We start from the raw sequence: 15,401 nt of genomic DNA, 5'->3' as shown, positions 1-15,401 counted from the left end.
ACACCAGGGTGGCTCAGTGGTTGAACATCTGCCTTAGGCTCAAGATGTGATCCTGGGGTCCTGGGATCCAGTCCCGCATGGGGCTCCCCCCGGGGATTCTGTTTCTCCCTCTGCCTATGTCTCTGCCTCTCTCTGTGTGTCTCTCATGAATAAATAAATAAAATCTTTTTAAAAATCCTCAATGCAGTTTAGACAGGCCCCACACTTATCTTCTTTACATAGTCTCCATTCCAGTCTCAAAGCCATTTTAAGGAATCAATGGAGTTGGATCTATAATGAGCATAACTGAAAGGGTACCTCAAAGACCACTTCTCTAGCTCCTGCCTTTTTACATGAATTTCATCAGTAAAGATCCTCCTGGCTGGGGAAAGGGCAGGTCAAAATGATGGGAATGCAGCCGGGGAAAAGTGGTTTCCCAAAGGAAAGCTCCCAAAGGAAAGAAGGGGGAGCTGGATAGGCAAAACTAAGGTTACATGCCAGGGTTTGGTTCAGTGAATTCAGAATCTCTGAGGAAACGGGAGTTTGGACCCTGGCAGGTGAGGGCCTTGGAAGTGAGGCTTGGGTAAGGAAGGGGGAAATGGAGCAAAGAGGCAGCCAGGTGGGCGGGATGGGTGGGGTGACGCTTTGGGCAGCTTGAAGGCGAACCCTGTCTGTCAGCGGGGGAAGAAGAGGATGACCCAGAGAAACTGGACTGGCTTTCATTTTTTCCTATGTTGCAAGTGGATTATAAATGTCACTTTCAGCAGAGCTGGTAAGACTGAAATTATGCAGTTCTGGGCTCAACATTCTCATATATTTTTATCCCCTGCCTCAATCAGCACAGCCTTCTCCTCCCCCTACTCCACACACTCCCAGTCCAGCAAGATGTCGTTGTGTCACTGTCCATCCTAGCTACGGGCTGTGGAGCTCAGAAGGCAGGGCAAAGCAAGCGCTGAACTGCAGTGCCCACTTTTTCAGGCTCTTTTTAGCTCTAATCTCCAAGTGCCCTGGAGTGAAAGCCAAAGTCAGATAGATATGCCAGACTGAGAACCCAGGGGGAAAATCATGTCCAGTCTTTGGCTCGCCTACATTCCATGATAATTATATACAACAGAAACACATAATTAAAGACATTCCAATGTGCACTTAAGCAAACACATTTATTTGGCTTTAAGAAAATGTCCTAATACTGCAAAATATAAAAGATTTGTAAAATGGTAGGAAACAGCTGCCACCGCCCCCCACCCCGGGATGGTGTTATATCATGCTAAATTAACTTAGCAATGGGTCTCATTTTGGGGAGACTCAGTGCTGGTCTCATTTTATGTAAAGCAAATGTAAAGCATATACAGATAACAAACATAAAAATATGTTATGGTTTCACAAACTTAGGCCAAAGATCCATTTTTCTAGGACTAAGTTTTAAAGGTAGGAGTTACATAGTGACTCAGGATCAGATTTACCTCCTAAACACAAAGCACTGAAGAGCAAGAATGGGATTGAGCAGGGTGACTTGTTCAAGTTACAACCTGCTGTCAGCCCCAGCTGGACCCGACATATTCTCACACACTGATGTCCTTCGAAAGATCAAAGAATAAGCTGTTGGAACTTTCCTCTCTTGAACGGTCTCATTTTTCAAAAGATAAATCTGAAACAGCAATGTACAGAGAGTCCTTGGCAGGGGAACCATGGAGATGAAGTGCAGTAGGCAAGCACGGACTCTGGTCCGCCAACAGCATTGCAGTGGGTGAGGTAGGGCAAAGTGCTTAAATTTGCTGAGCCTCAGTTTTCGCCTCAGAAAAGTGGGAATACTAACCCCTGCTTCGTAAACCAAAATGTAAGTAAGGTATACCTGGGACATTGGAAAGGCTCCAAAATGTTCGTTTCTTCTGCCCACAGCCAAACCAGTTCTTTGAAAGCGGCACCCTGGGGTGATACACATGGTCCTTGAATTAAGATGAAGGAGAAGGATGTGGCAGGATGGAAGAGCTCCAGGTTGATGGTTTTGATTTTATTAATGAGGTAAAAGTCAAGGTCAGGAGCAAAAAGGAGGTGGAAACAGGTGGGAGAAATAAAGTAAGAGGCAAAGGTGTAAATTAGGTGTTCCAAAGACTGGTTCAGTTTACAAGGCTTGTGATCATGAAATTATGGTGACACCAGCTGAGCACAGCCCAGATCACATATGCAGGCACAGAACTGGTGGGTGGATGGGGTTATCGGAGGCTGAACTTTTTTGCAAGGCAAGTATGGTAAAGGGAGAAAGGTAGGGAAATGGAAAGTATTCTCAAGGGATTGATCATAGTGGCAAACATGGGATTTAAACCAAATAAGAAGAGAAGAGACAGTAGGCAACTGCCCTGAAAGTGGAATAGAATAGTGCGGATATTTATTCCTCTTCCAGTATAAATTATATCACCTTTCCCCTTAGAAGGCAGAAGCAGTTAAGGCCAGTTTTGTTTTAGAATAATAATTATTTATCTGAATCACACCAGCAAACTAAACCCAGAAGTTTATTAATATGAGCAAAGACAGGGCAGTCCCGGTGGTGTAGCGGTTTAGTGCCGCCTTCGGCCTGGGGCCTGATCCTGGAGACCTGGGATCGAGTCCCGCGTGGGGCTCCCTGCATGGAGCCTGCTTCTCCCTCTACCTGTGTCTGTGCGTCTGCCTCTCTCTGTGTCTCTCATGAATACATAAATAAAATCTTAGAAAAAGAAAAAAACAAGCAAGGACAGTTTATTCTAGGAATGTATGGGTACTTAAATATTACATCAAAAGATGAATGAAGAATAACCAAATGCTCATATTATTAGGTATAGTACTGGTTATTTATTACTGTGTAACAAACCACCCCCAAAAACTCAGGGTGTAAAGCAACCATTTGCTTACACTCACAAATACTGAGGGTCAGTAATCAAATAGAGCACAGCAGAGACCATTTACCTCTGCTCTACAGTGTCCAGAGCCTCACTGGGGAGACTCAAAGTGTGGGGTGTCTTGATGACTGAGGAACAGAATCATCTGGAGGTATCATCACTTGCTTGTTTTACACTTAATGCTGGGATGTCAGGTGGAAAACTCATACATGGCCTCTCCAGGTACTTTCTGCAAGGGTTAATCTGAACCCTCTCATAGCATGGCTGATGGGATCCAAAAATGAGCATCCCAGGAGCAGAGGGTAGAAATGCATTGCATTTTTATGATCCAGCCTTGCAGGTAACATACCATCATTTTGGCCATACTCTGTCCAGGCAGTCGCAGAGATATTCTCAGGGTCATATAAACCCTACAACTCAATGAAGAGCACATCAAGCATGTGGGGTGGGTGATAATATTTCAACCTCTCAAAAAGTATTATCTGCTACAGATACTAAAAAAATCATTTGATAAAATTTACCAGCCCTTACCTTTTTAAAGCCCTAGGAAGAAAGAAATGGGTATGCATTAAAAGCAGGACTTCAAAAAGATATTTGTACAACCATGTTCTTAGTGGCATTATTCACAACAGCCAAGAGGTGCAAGGAATCCCAGTGTCCATTGACAGATGAATTAATAAACAAAATGTGGTATATCCATACAATGGAAGATTATTCAGCCTTAAAAAGGAAGGAATTCTGACACATGATACAACATGGATGCAACTTGAGGGCATTATGCTAAGTGAAACAAGACAGTCACAAAAAAGACAAATATGATTCCACTTAAATGAGGTACCTAAAGAAGTTGGACTCATAGAAACAGAAAGTAGAATGGTGGACTCATAGAAACAGAAAGTAGAAGGAGGAAATGGAGAATTGTTGTTTAATGGGTACAGGGTTTCAGTTTTGCAAGATGAAAAGGGTTTTGGAAATTGCACAAAAACGTGAATATACTCAACACTATTGAACCATACACTTAAAATGGTAAGTTTTATGGTATATATATTTAATCACAATAAAAATAAGAAATATAAGGAAACATGCTAAGGAATACTATGGCCTTATTGCAAATTGGCATGCTTTATAATGAATGCACAGATGGAAGCTAAAAAACTCTATCCCAGGCTCTCTTTGTGGCTAAGGCTCAAGATGTCCCATCAAACAGAAGCATGCATGTGAGATTTTAATCTGAAACCAAGTCATCTGTGGAGAGGCAGTGTGCAGAGCATCTGCATTGCTGGTGTAGACCGCGGCAGAGGTGGCCTGGTTCTGGAGCTAGCCACAGTAGCAGTAGCTTATTAATTTGGCAGATGACTTTTTGATTCAGCAGCTTTCAGCATCAGTAGTGGCAGCATTTTCAATTTTGGTCAAGGCAGAGTGGAGAGTGGTTATAGGGTCCAGGTCTTGCTCCTCCCTCCCTCCTTATGAAAAGGCTGAAGGCAAAATTGTCAAGGTTTGCACAGAAAATGATCATAAACATAGGGAATCAAAAACACTATTTTAAAAAGAAAACTGTTGGTGTGAATGAAAAACTTCATAAAGTAGCCAGAGTTAAGATAATTATATGAAAGCAATGGTTAGATTAAAAAAAAAAAAAAAGATTGGGTAGAAATGTAATTTCAAAATTCCATTCCAAATGACAACAAAAGTTAACAAGAACTAGGAATAAACTTACAAGAGATGTGCTTAACCTAATAGGCACATAGATTCCATCTCAAGTCTTTCTCCCTCTGCTTCTCCTACCTAAAATCAATAAACAACAGAAAGGGATATCGTAACAAAATATTTTGTGAGAACTGGTCCCACTGGCTTCAGTAAGAAGATAATCTATTTTTGCCTGATCAGCTGAGAAAATTAAAATTCAATTCTTGAAGCACCTGGGTGACCCAGTCAGTTGGGTGACTGACTCTTGATTTCAGCTCATGTCATCATCTCAGGAGGGTGAGATGGAGCCCTGCATTGGGCTCTGCACTGAGCATGGAGTCTGCTGGTCCCTCCCCCTCTCTGTCTGCTCCGCCCTCTCACTTACTTTCTCTCTCTCTAAAATAAATAAAATCTTTTTTAAAAAATTCAATTCTTAAAAAATAAATAAATTCTTCTATAGCTGTTGGTGTTGTTTTCCATCCTCAGGCTTTGTTGTTTTTGTTTTAACTTCTATGTTAGAATTAAGAAAACGAAAACTAGACACCCCATAAATCAAGGCAAACTTTTTCATTTCTAGGCAGAGGAGGTTAAGAGGAAATCAGTTCTGAAGCAGTAATGCTTCTGCCTCAGGGACAAGAAAAGTTTAATATAATCCTTATGAAACTATGTTTCTGGCATTCTCTTCATAAGCCACGCATGTATAAGTAATTTTCAAAGATTTGGGGAAATGTGCTGTTGCACAAGGGATGATGGGATGTGCTATTTGTTTTTGTATTACTTTTCTCTCTCTGTCTTCTTTTAGAACTGCTGGTAGTTTATTGACCACCACCACTCCCCAAAAAAGAGATTGTCTCTGTCCAAAGCAGTTAAAGAAGAATAGATCTGATGAAGTTTGAATGCTTTAGCCATATTTATTCTAACTAAACTCTGTTTAAGGAACATAACCAAAATTAGGGTAAACTGCAATCTCTTTACTGAGAGATGTAGAGCTATATCAATTTCTGTGCATATCATGAGAAAGGGATCAGTTTAGGAAATTATGGATGTATTTCTATAATCAATGAATTTAAGGTGCTTATATGGATGCATCATGATTAAAAACATCGGTTGATATCCTGTAAACAGTATTTATACACAAAAGTATTAGTTGGGTCTGCTGGGAAGACCCAACTGAGATGAAGCTAAGAGTGCAAAAGGCTTACTGAGAAGTTAATGTCCATGAAGGGAGAAAGGAGGAAGCAAGACCAGGCAGAGGAGCCAGAAGACCACAATGCAGATCTGCAATGACTCTCCCATCCCAGTGGGGAGTTCCAGAGCAAAGCTTGCCCAGTAGAGGAGTCCTGCAATGGGTGGAAATGGCCAGTCTTTTGTTCTACCATCTTGCTGAGTCATCAATTGAGGCCACCTCAAGAAGAGTATGGCCTTGGCTCAAAAGCTGAAGGAGACGTGAAGGGGTTAACAGCTGGAGGCTGTCAGCTCACTGCATAATCCTTGAAGTTGGGCAATTGAGTCCTTTCTTTTTTTTTTTTTTTTTGCAAATGGAAGATACGTGCTTTTATTTAAATAGTTCTGTAGCGCTTTGGTTTTTCTAAATTAAATTTCAAACGTATGAAGAGTCAAGACAAATTGAGTCCTTTCTTAAAGAGATATCTGGGCTACACAGCATCTCCATGTCTGCCACAAGTTAGCATCAGTGTTACAGACAAAACAAATTATGTGCTGCTTCTTTACAATTTCCTATTTAAAAAAAAAATGATGAGGATGTAAAACCTATAAACAACATCAGTTTTTTTAAGAAATGACAACTGATCAATTGGCTTGACTGGCTCTATCATTTATTTATTTATATACTTGGGAAAAAATAGCCATTTTGTACGTCACTTAGCTAATACAGTCTAGTGTAACTCCACTAGTTTGGCAGATCATTTTATCTCTCAATGGGGTAACAGCCCTGATATCCAAAGAATTGACAGCAGGGCTCCTGGCTGGCTCAGTCAGTAGAACACATGACTCTTAATCTCCGGAGTATGAGTCCCAACTCCATTTGGGGGTAGAGTTTACTTAAAAAAAAAAGAGACAGACAGAGGGAGAAAGAATTGACAGCAGATGTATCGTGGTATAAATTTATCTGCTGAAATTAAGCTACATGCTTTATAGAATGAATACAGAATAAGACAATAGTATTAAAAATGATAATTTGTCCTATATATCATTCGGGAGGTATTACCACTTCAAGAATACTATCTTAAAGTCCTTAGAGATACTAATATAATATGAATAGTCACTATTAGGTAACTAAGATGTTTTTGTCTTGGCTTAATATTACTATACCACTCCTAATGAGCACCCTAAAATACATTATGAACATTAAATAATTAGCCCACTAGTTTGTCTATATTTATCAAAATTGCAAATGTACTTTTCATGGACCCAGCAATCCCTCTTCAGGGAATTTATCCTCAGATATACTTGAATACAAGCAAAATAATTTTACTTGTTGCAGTGCTGTTTGTAATCAAAGATTAGGAAAAAACCAAATGTCCCTCAAAAGGGGACTGGTAAAATAAATTATTGTATATTTAGGTAATAGAATTCTATGTAACTACAGAAACATGAGAATTCTCTTTATATATGGATTTGGAGACATGGTTAAGATAAACTATTAAGGGTAGCAAAAACATTTAAAACACTGTTTGTTACAATTTGTTAATAAAACAGGAATGTAATAATACATATTTTTAGACCTAATAAATGAGTTTAGAATGTTGCAAGGCAAAATACAAATACATAAAAATTAATTTTATTTCTATATACTACCAATACACAACCTGATAATGATATTAAGAAAACAGCTATTTATAATAAGATCAAAAAGAATAAAATAGAACTTAGAAATACAAAAAAAGTGCAAGACATACACTGTGAAACTGACAAAACATTATTGAAAGAAATTAAAGATCTGCACAAGTGTTAATGACATTTCATGTTCATGAATCAAAAAAGTTAATATTGTTTAAGATGGCACTATTAACCAAATTGATCTACAGACTCAATGCAATCCCTAACGAAATCCAAACTTCCTTTTTTTGTGGAAATTGGCAAGCTGATCATAAAATGCATATAGAATTGCAAGGAACCAAGAATAGCCAAAACAATCTTGGAAAAAGAATAACAGAGTTAAAGACCTCACCCTTCCTTATTTCAAAATTTATTACAAAATACAATAATCAAGACAGTGTACAATTAGCATGAGGATAGACATATGGATCAATGGAATAGAATTCAGTGTCCATAAGCAAACCCTGACATGTATGGCCAATTAATTTTCAATAAGGATATCAACACATTTCAATGAGAAAAGAATAGTTTTTTCAATAAGTGGTGCTGGGATAACTGTTTATCCATCTATAAAAGAATGAAATTAGACCCCTTCTTCATGCCACACACAAAAATGAACTCAAAATGGATGATAGACCTAAATCTAAAAGCTGAAGTGCCAAAACTCTTAAGTGAAAATATAGAGATAACTCTTCATGATGCTGGGTTAGGCACAGTCTTTTTAGAAATGACACCAAACACACAGTGACAACAACAGTAGATAAATTAGATTTAAATGAAAAACTTTTTTTTTTCTTCAAAGGGCCAGTAACAAAATAAAAAGACAACCCAAAGAATCAGAGAAAATATTTGCAAATCATGTATATGGTAAGGGTCTTGTATTCAGAATGTAGAGAGAACTCTTATAATTCAATAATAAAAAGACAAATGGCCCAATTAAAGAATGAGAAGAAGATCTGAATAGACATTTCTCCAGAGAAGATATACGCATGGCCATTAAGTACATGAAAAGATACTCAGCATCATTAGCCATCAGGGAAATGAAAATCAAAACCACAATGACATACCACTTCATACCTATCTAGGATGGCTATAATAAAAAAAGACAATAAAAAACGTTGGTAAGGACATAGACAAATCATAACCCTCATATATTGCTGATTTAAATGTAAAATGATGCGATCACTTAGGAGAAAGTTCTGGTAGTTCTTCAAAAGATTAAACGTAGGGTTACCATATGCCACAGCAATTCCACTACCTACTTACATACCCAGGAGAAATGAAAACATATGTCTACATAAAAACTTATACATAAATGTTCATAACAGCATTCACTACCCAAAAAGTGGAAATAACCCAAAATTTCATCAACTGATGAATGGACAAATAAAATGTGGTATATCCATGCAACAAAATATTACTTGACAAGAAAATTAATGAAATACATGCCATAACATGAAGGAACCCTTAAAGACATTATACTAAGAAAAAGAAGCCAGTCACAAAGACCACATATTGTATGTTTCCATTTATCTCTCTGGAATAGCCAAATCCATGTATGGAGGCTGGAAGTAGGTTAGCAGTTGCCTGAAGCTGGGGGAGGTTGGGGGAAAACGAGTGATGACTCTAATGGATATGAAGCTTATTTGAGAGGGGAGTGTGATGAGAATATTCCAAAATTGATTGTGATGATGGTTGCACAACTCTGTGAATATACTAAAAACCATTGATTTGAACACTTTATTTTAGAAAGAGAGAGAGCACGGGTGGGGAGTTGGGGGAGTAAAAGGGAAGGGGGGGAGAAAAAAATCTCAAGACTCCCCACTCAGCACAGAGCCCAATGTGGGACTCAATCTTACAACCCTGAGACCATGACCAAGAATTGAGCCACCCAGCACCCCGATTTGAAAACTTTAAAAGGGTCAATTGTACAGGATGTGAATTACATTTCAGTAAAGCTGTTTTTTTAAAAAATAACATATATTTGTACAAGTTACTAATTAACCACAAAAGCTAAAAATAACTTTACATTGGAGAAATTTGTCTGACTCCACCTTAACCAAGTAATCAAAGTTAGCATCACCACTGATGGAAGAAACTGTCTTCGTGTGCCCTCTGATGTGACAGTCCCAGAACATCTCATTCATGTACTATCCCTGCCAAAAAGACAAAACCTAACTCTTAACATGCTCCTCAAACAAATCCACACTGAGGAATATTATGTAACTAAATAGCCTGTCATCTTAAAAGCCAACACCAGTAAAGACAAAGAAAGACTGAGGAACTGTTCCAGATTAAAAGGAGACTGAGGAGCCATGAAATCTGAACGCGGTCTATGATCCTGACCAGGAAAAGCAGTCTCTACAGAGAACATTGTTGGAACAATCGATGAAAAATGGTCTGGAGATTAGAGAGTAGTATTATATTGATGTTAATTTTCTGAATTTAATAATTTTACTCTGATCATGTAAATGAAAATCCTTGTTCTGGGAAATGCACACTGACTCACTGAAATGTTTGGGGTGAAGGGGATGATGAGTGCAAATGGCACTCAAGTAATTCTGAAGAAGTATTATGTGCACATATGTGTATGTATGTATATACATATGGAGAGACAAGGACAGAGAGTAAATGATATGGCAAAAGTGGCAATGTCTTAAAATTTTGGTGAATCTCACCAAAGAAGACATAGACATGGCCAACAAGCACATGAGAAAATGTTCCGCATCACTTGCCATCAGGGAAATACAAATCAAAACCACAATGAGATACCACCTTACACCAGTGAGAATGGGGAAAATTAACAAGACAGGAAACAACAAATGTTGGAGAGGATGTGGAGAAAGGGGAACCCTCTTGCACTGTTGGTGGGAATGTGAACTGGCGCAGCCACTCTGGAAAACTGTGTGGAGGTTCCTCAAAGAGTTAAAAACTGCCCTATGACCCAGCAATTGCACTGCTGGGGATTTACCCCAAAGATACAGATGCAGTGAAATGCTGGGACACCTGCACCCCAATGTTTATAGCAGCAATGTCCACAATGGCCAAACTGTGGAAGGAGCCTCGGTGTCCATCGACAGATGAATGGATAAAGAAGATGTGGTCTATGTATACAATGGAATATTACTCAGCCACTAGAAATGACGAATACCCACAATTTGCTTCCACGTGGATGGAACTGGAGGGTATTATGCTGAGTGAAATAAGTCAATTGGAGAAGGACAAACATTATATGGTCTCATTCATTCGGGGAATATAAAACATAATGAAAGGGAATAAAGGGGAAAGGAGAGAAAATGAGTGAAAATGAGTGAAAATATCAGTGATCAGTGAGGGTGACAAAACATGAGAGATTCCTAACTCTGGGGTAGTGGAAAGGGAGGTGGGTGGGGGGGTTGGGGTTACTGGGTGATGGGCACTGAGGGGGGCACTTGATGGGATGAGCACTGGGTGTTATGCTATATGTTGGCAAATCAAACTCTACTTAAAAAAATATACAAAAAAAATTGGTGATTCTACATGAAAGATATATGGGAATCCTTCCGCTGTTTTGAAGCTTTTCTCTGAAAAGTTTTTGAAATAAAACTTTTTCTTCATAAGAAATTTTCTGAAACTGGAAACTTGGAAACTTTTCTGTTAGAAAATTGTATTTGTGTCTGCTTGTTTTTGTATGGAGAATAAATAAGCCACTAATAAAAATTGTTACCTGTTAGTAGCAAGAATAGGTAGAAGCATTATAGCTTGGGGGCAGGGTAAAAAAGATACTTTTTGAATAACATGAATATATTACCCTTTTTTTAAAAAAAGATTTTATTTATCTGACAGAGAAAGAGAGAGCATGAGTGGCAAGGAGCGGCAGAGGGAGAGGCAGAAGCAGAAGCTCTGCTAAGCAGGTGGAGGATGAGGGGCCCAATGAGGGGTGAAGGGCACTCGATCCTGGGACCCTGGGATCATGACCTGAGTGAAGACTGACGTTTAACCTACCGAGCCACCCCGGCGCCCCTGTGAATACACTACTTATTTGAAAATTAAAATGCCAAATGATTCTAAAAATTAACCCTTGAGGGACACCTGGGTGGCTCATTTGGTTAAATGCCCTACTCTTGGTTTTGGCTCAGTTCAAGATCTCAGGGTTATATAGGTCTTAAGTAATTTGCTTAGGGCAACAAAGAACATTAAAGGACTGAGTTCGTTGACCTAAGTAGCTCTTATTTTCTGTCTTTGGTGGTCTCTCTAATCTTTAGTATCTGAGATTGAGAAGCTTTGGAAATGTTAGCCTTTTGTTGGTGAGAAGAGCAGAGAAGGGAAACTGGCAGTCCATATCGATGGCTTGTCTTCAAAGTGCTGTGTACTTGTGCTTACTTCTAGATTCTGGTCTATAGTTAGGAGCAAATAGATTTTACTTCCTAAGTGCATTTCTGAGACTGTCACAGTCCTGTTCAGAATGGTCTATGAATTCACTCGGCTCTCTCATTATTCACCCATTATAATCAACATCCCTCCTCTGTGTGTAGCATGTATTTGTAACATGTACATACAAAAAAAGAGTGTATGTGTTTAAATTTCAAAATAATAAGACAGGGGCATCTGGGTGGCCTAGTCAGTTGAACGTCTGCCTTCGGCTCAGGTCATGATCCCAGGGTCCTAGGATCGAGCCCTGTAACAGGTTCCTTGCTCAGCAAGGAGTCTGCTTCTCCTTCTCCCTCTGCCTTTCCCCCCACTCACCTGCTTGGGCTCTCTGGATCTCCCTCTCTCTCTTTCTCTCTGTCAAATAATAAAATCCTTTAAAAAATAAAATAATAAGACAAACAAGTCAATGTGTGCCTTAGTTCATTTGGGCTGTTATAACAAAATACCACATGGGGTGGCTTTCAAACAACAGAAATTTATTACTCACAGTTCTGGAGGTGCCAGTATTCCACAATTTGTTTACCCATTCTACTGTTTCTGTTATTACAATCAATTTCTGGAATATATATGCTATGGGAATATATCTATGCTTTTATCAACTATCTTTTAAGAAATAGTTGTCTGTAAATTGTGTACTAATTTATTTTCACATAGCTGTGGATGAGAATCTCCATTGCTTTACATCCTTGCCAAATCTTAGTATTCTTCAGCTTCTAGATTTTTGCCAATTCAATGGGTATGACATAATATTTTTCACTGTGGTTTTAACTTGTGTTTCCCTGATCACTAATGAGGTGAACATATAGCCATTCTTATTTCCTCTAAAGTAAACTACATGTTCTGAATACAAGTTCTTTTTTGGTTATGTGACTTTTAACTGCTTTCTCTTATTTAATGGCATATCCTTTCACTTTTTTATTATTTTATTTTATTTTAAGATTTTATTTGTTTATTCATGAGAGGCAGAGACACAGGCAGAGGGGGAAGCAGGCCATGCAGGGAGCCCCATGTGGGACTCGATCACAGGACTCCAGGATCACGCCCTGAGCCCTGAGTGGAAGGCAGATGCTCAACCACTGAGCCACCCAGGGGTCCCACCTTTCACTTTTTTTAAAAGTAAACTCTACACCTGATGTGGGGCTCCAAATCATAACCTAACCCGGAGGTCAAGAATTGCATGCTCCACCAACTGAGACAGCCGGCACCCCTTGTCCTTTCACTTGTTTTTTTTTTTTTTTTATTTATTTATTTTTTTTTTTTTATTTTTTTTGTCCTTTCACTTGTTAATAGTATGTTTGGATTTAGAGAAGTTCTTAATTTTAATGAAATCACATTTGTCAAACTTTAAATTTATGGTTTGTGTTTTTTGTCTCTTATTTGAGAAATTTTTTCCTACTCTGAGCTCATCAAAACATGCTATATTTTCTTCTAATGTTATGACTTTTAGTATTTAAGTCTTCTGCCAAAGTGGGACTGTTTTGTGCAGCACATGAGTTGGGGATAGAATTTCATTTTTTCTGTATGTATTTATCAATTGCCTATATTCCACGTATTGAGCAGTACATCCCTTCCCTAATCATCTGCAATCAAGTGTCCACGTATGTGGTCCTTCCCTGATCCATTGGTTTGTTTGTCTATTCCTGTGTTGACACCACATTGTTTTGATTACTCTGGCTCTGTAATAAAGTCTCCATATCTTAATTTTTGCTACCTTGTTCTTTTTATAGAACAGGGTTTTGTCTTGTTTTTTTGTTTTGCTATCCCATATACATTGTAGAATCAGTTAATCAAGGTTCATGACAAACTCTGTTGGGAATTTGATTAAAGTTGCATGGGATCAGGATGCAATCAGTTTGAGGTGCCATTACAACTTGAAAGAGACTTTTGCAAAAAAAAAAAAAAAAAAAAAAAAAAGGCAAACTGGACTCTGGGGGGCTCTTAAAAAACAAAGGGCCAGGAACAGTCTCACATTATCTTGGAGAGCTTTTGGATCTTTTCTTCTAACCGTCCCTACCCTGCTCCCCACCGTCTTTGACGGAGAGATACAGATGGAGGAAATCAGAGTCGTAACTAAAAAGTGATAAAGGGTAGGTATGCGGTGGTTTCCTGGGTCACTATTTTCCCTGTTGTGGTCTCTTAGGGACATACTATTTGGAGAACTGGAATTGAAAAAGTAGGGGTTGGGAAGAGAGACAGGGTTAAGGAGGGACACGAAGCGAGGATATGCCGCTGGAAGAGGACTGTGGCTCTGCTGGTGGCTGAGGCTCTGCTGGTGGCTGAAACTGCTGTTTCTTCTGCGCACTGGGCTCTAAAGCTTAACGGTAAGAATCCTGAACCCGGGGCGGGGCGGGGGGGGGGGGGGTCGGGAAAGACCTGAGAGAGAAGGGGGCGCAAGAGCGTGGAAAAGAGTTAGTTCCTCGGTGAGTGCGCACAAGGGAGATGAGGTGAAGCCCTGGCGGGGCGGGGGCGGGGCGGGGGGGGCTGTTGTGGGCTCACCACGCGGACGGAACAGCCTAGGCAGGAAGCAGAACCTGATGGGTTAACAGTAGTCCACTTTAAGTGAGATAGAGCTGGAGAGATAAGTAGTGTGGTCTGATTGTGCAAGGTCATGAATACCGAGCTAAGGACTCTGGACTTTATCCTGGGATAGCAGTGAAGGCTCCTGAACAGGGAGGAACTGGACCCGAGGTCCGCTTCAGCAGCATGACTGTCGCCGCAGCCAGGCGGGGAGCCCCGCGGCTGCGGCGGGGGGGGGGGGGGGGAGGCGGCGCAGGGAGAAGAGCACTGCTGCCTGCAGGGGGCGCGCCGCCGGCCCAAGCTCCCTCCCCGCCCCCTTACCCGCGGCGCGGGGGCCGTCGCGACACTCTCGGAACTCGGCTAGCCCTCCTGGACGCGTCGCACTCGGGCCTCGGCTAGTTTGTCGGGCGCGCCCCCGTGCGTCACGTCCGCTCTGGCTCAAGGCTCTTTAGGGCTGGGGAGGGGCGCGGACGGAACCTCTGCGCCTGCGCCGCCGCGGGCGGCCGTCGGCCGTTAAGGCTGAGCGCCCCCAGGGAGTTTTCGCGTTTCCACTAGACGCTGTCCGCGTCTCCCGCGGCTGTCTTGTACCGCTGCACGGCCGTAAGGTGTTTTGATTTGTGCCAAGAGACACAAGCAAACGGCGCGGAGGGGCTCGGTTGCTCTCCGACCTCAGCGGCGCCGAGCCCAGAACCACGCCCCTTAGGGCTCCGCTGAGAAGCGTCGAGCCTCGAGCCTCTGCAATCTTCCGCCAGCTGCTTGCTCTCAGGCTGCGGCCAAAACGTAGATCTAAGCTAGTGAAAACCTGCTCTGGCCGTTAAGCATGCTTGTGCCGGGCTGTAACCCATGTTTCAAGAGGGCTTGTTTACCTCTGCAGTCAAATCGGAGACTCCCAGGTTGTAGGGGACTCCAGATCTAACCTATTAACCCCGGAATGTACGGTTTTTATTGGCACCACCCCCACCCCCCGCCCCCGAAGACCGTCTGTGTTTCTGGGACGACTGTGATTCGATAGCCTTCCTCGAAGTTTCCTCCAACTCTCGTTCCTTTGAAAATATTTGTTGAGCACCTGTGTGTATCAGGGACTGTAGGTGGTGGGGA

General features: G+C 40.9%; 1 long non-coding RNA gene across 1 annotated transcript in view; it reads right to left on the bottom strand.

Annotated features, from left to right (window-relative positions):
- The window catches only part of LOC112664492 (uncharacterized), a 65,840-nt gene extending 51,105 nt beyond the window's left edge, over window positions 1-14,735 (bottom strand). The window contains exon 1 of the long non-coding RNA XR_007403094.1: window positions 14,625-14,735. This is a non-coding gene — a long non-coding RNA (uncharacterized LOC112664492). The remainder of the gene's footprint in view (window positions 1-14,624) is intronic.
- Window positions 14,736-15,401: the final 666 nt, after the last annotated feature.

Source organism: Canis lupus, chromosome 17 (genome assembly GCF_003254725.2).
Source record: "Canis lupus dingo isolate Sandy chromosome 17, ASM325472v2, whole genome shotgun sequence".
Lineage (NCBI taxonomy): Eukaryota > Metazoa > Chordata > Mammalia > Carnivora > Canidae > Canis > Canis lupus.
Note: the sequence above shows the minus strand (reverse complement) of the source record. Positions and strands in the feature narration are given on the sequence as shown.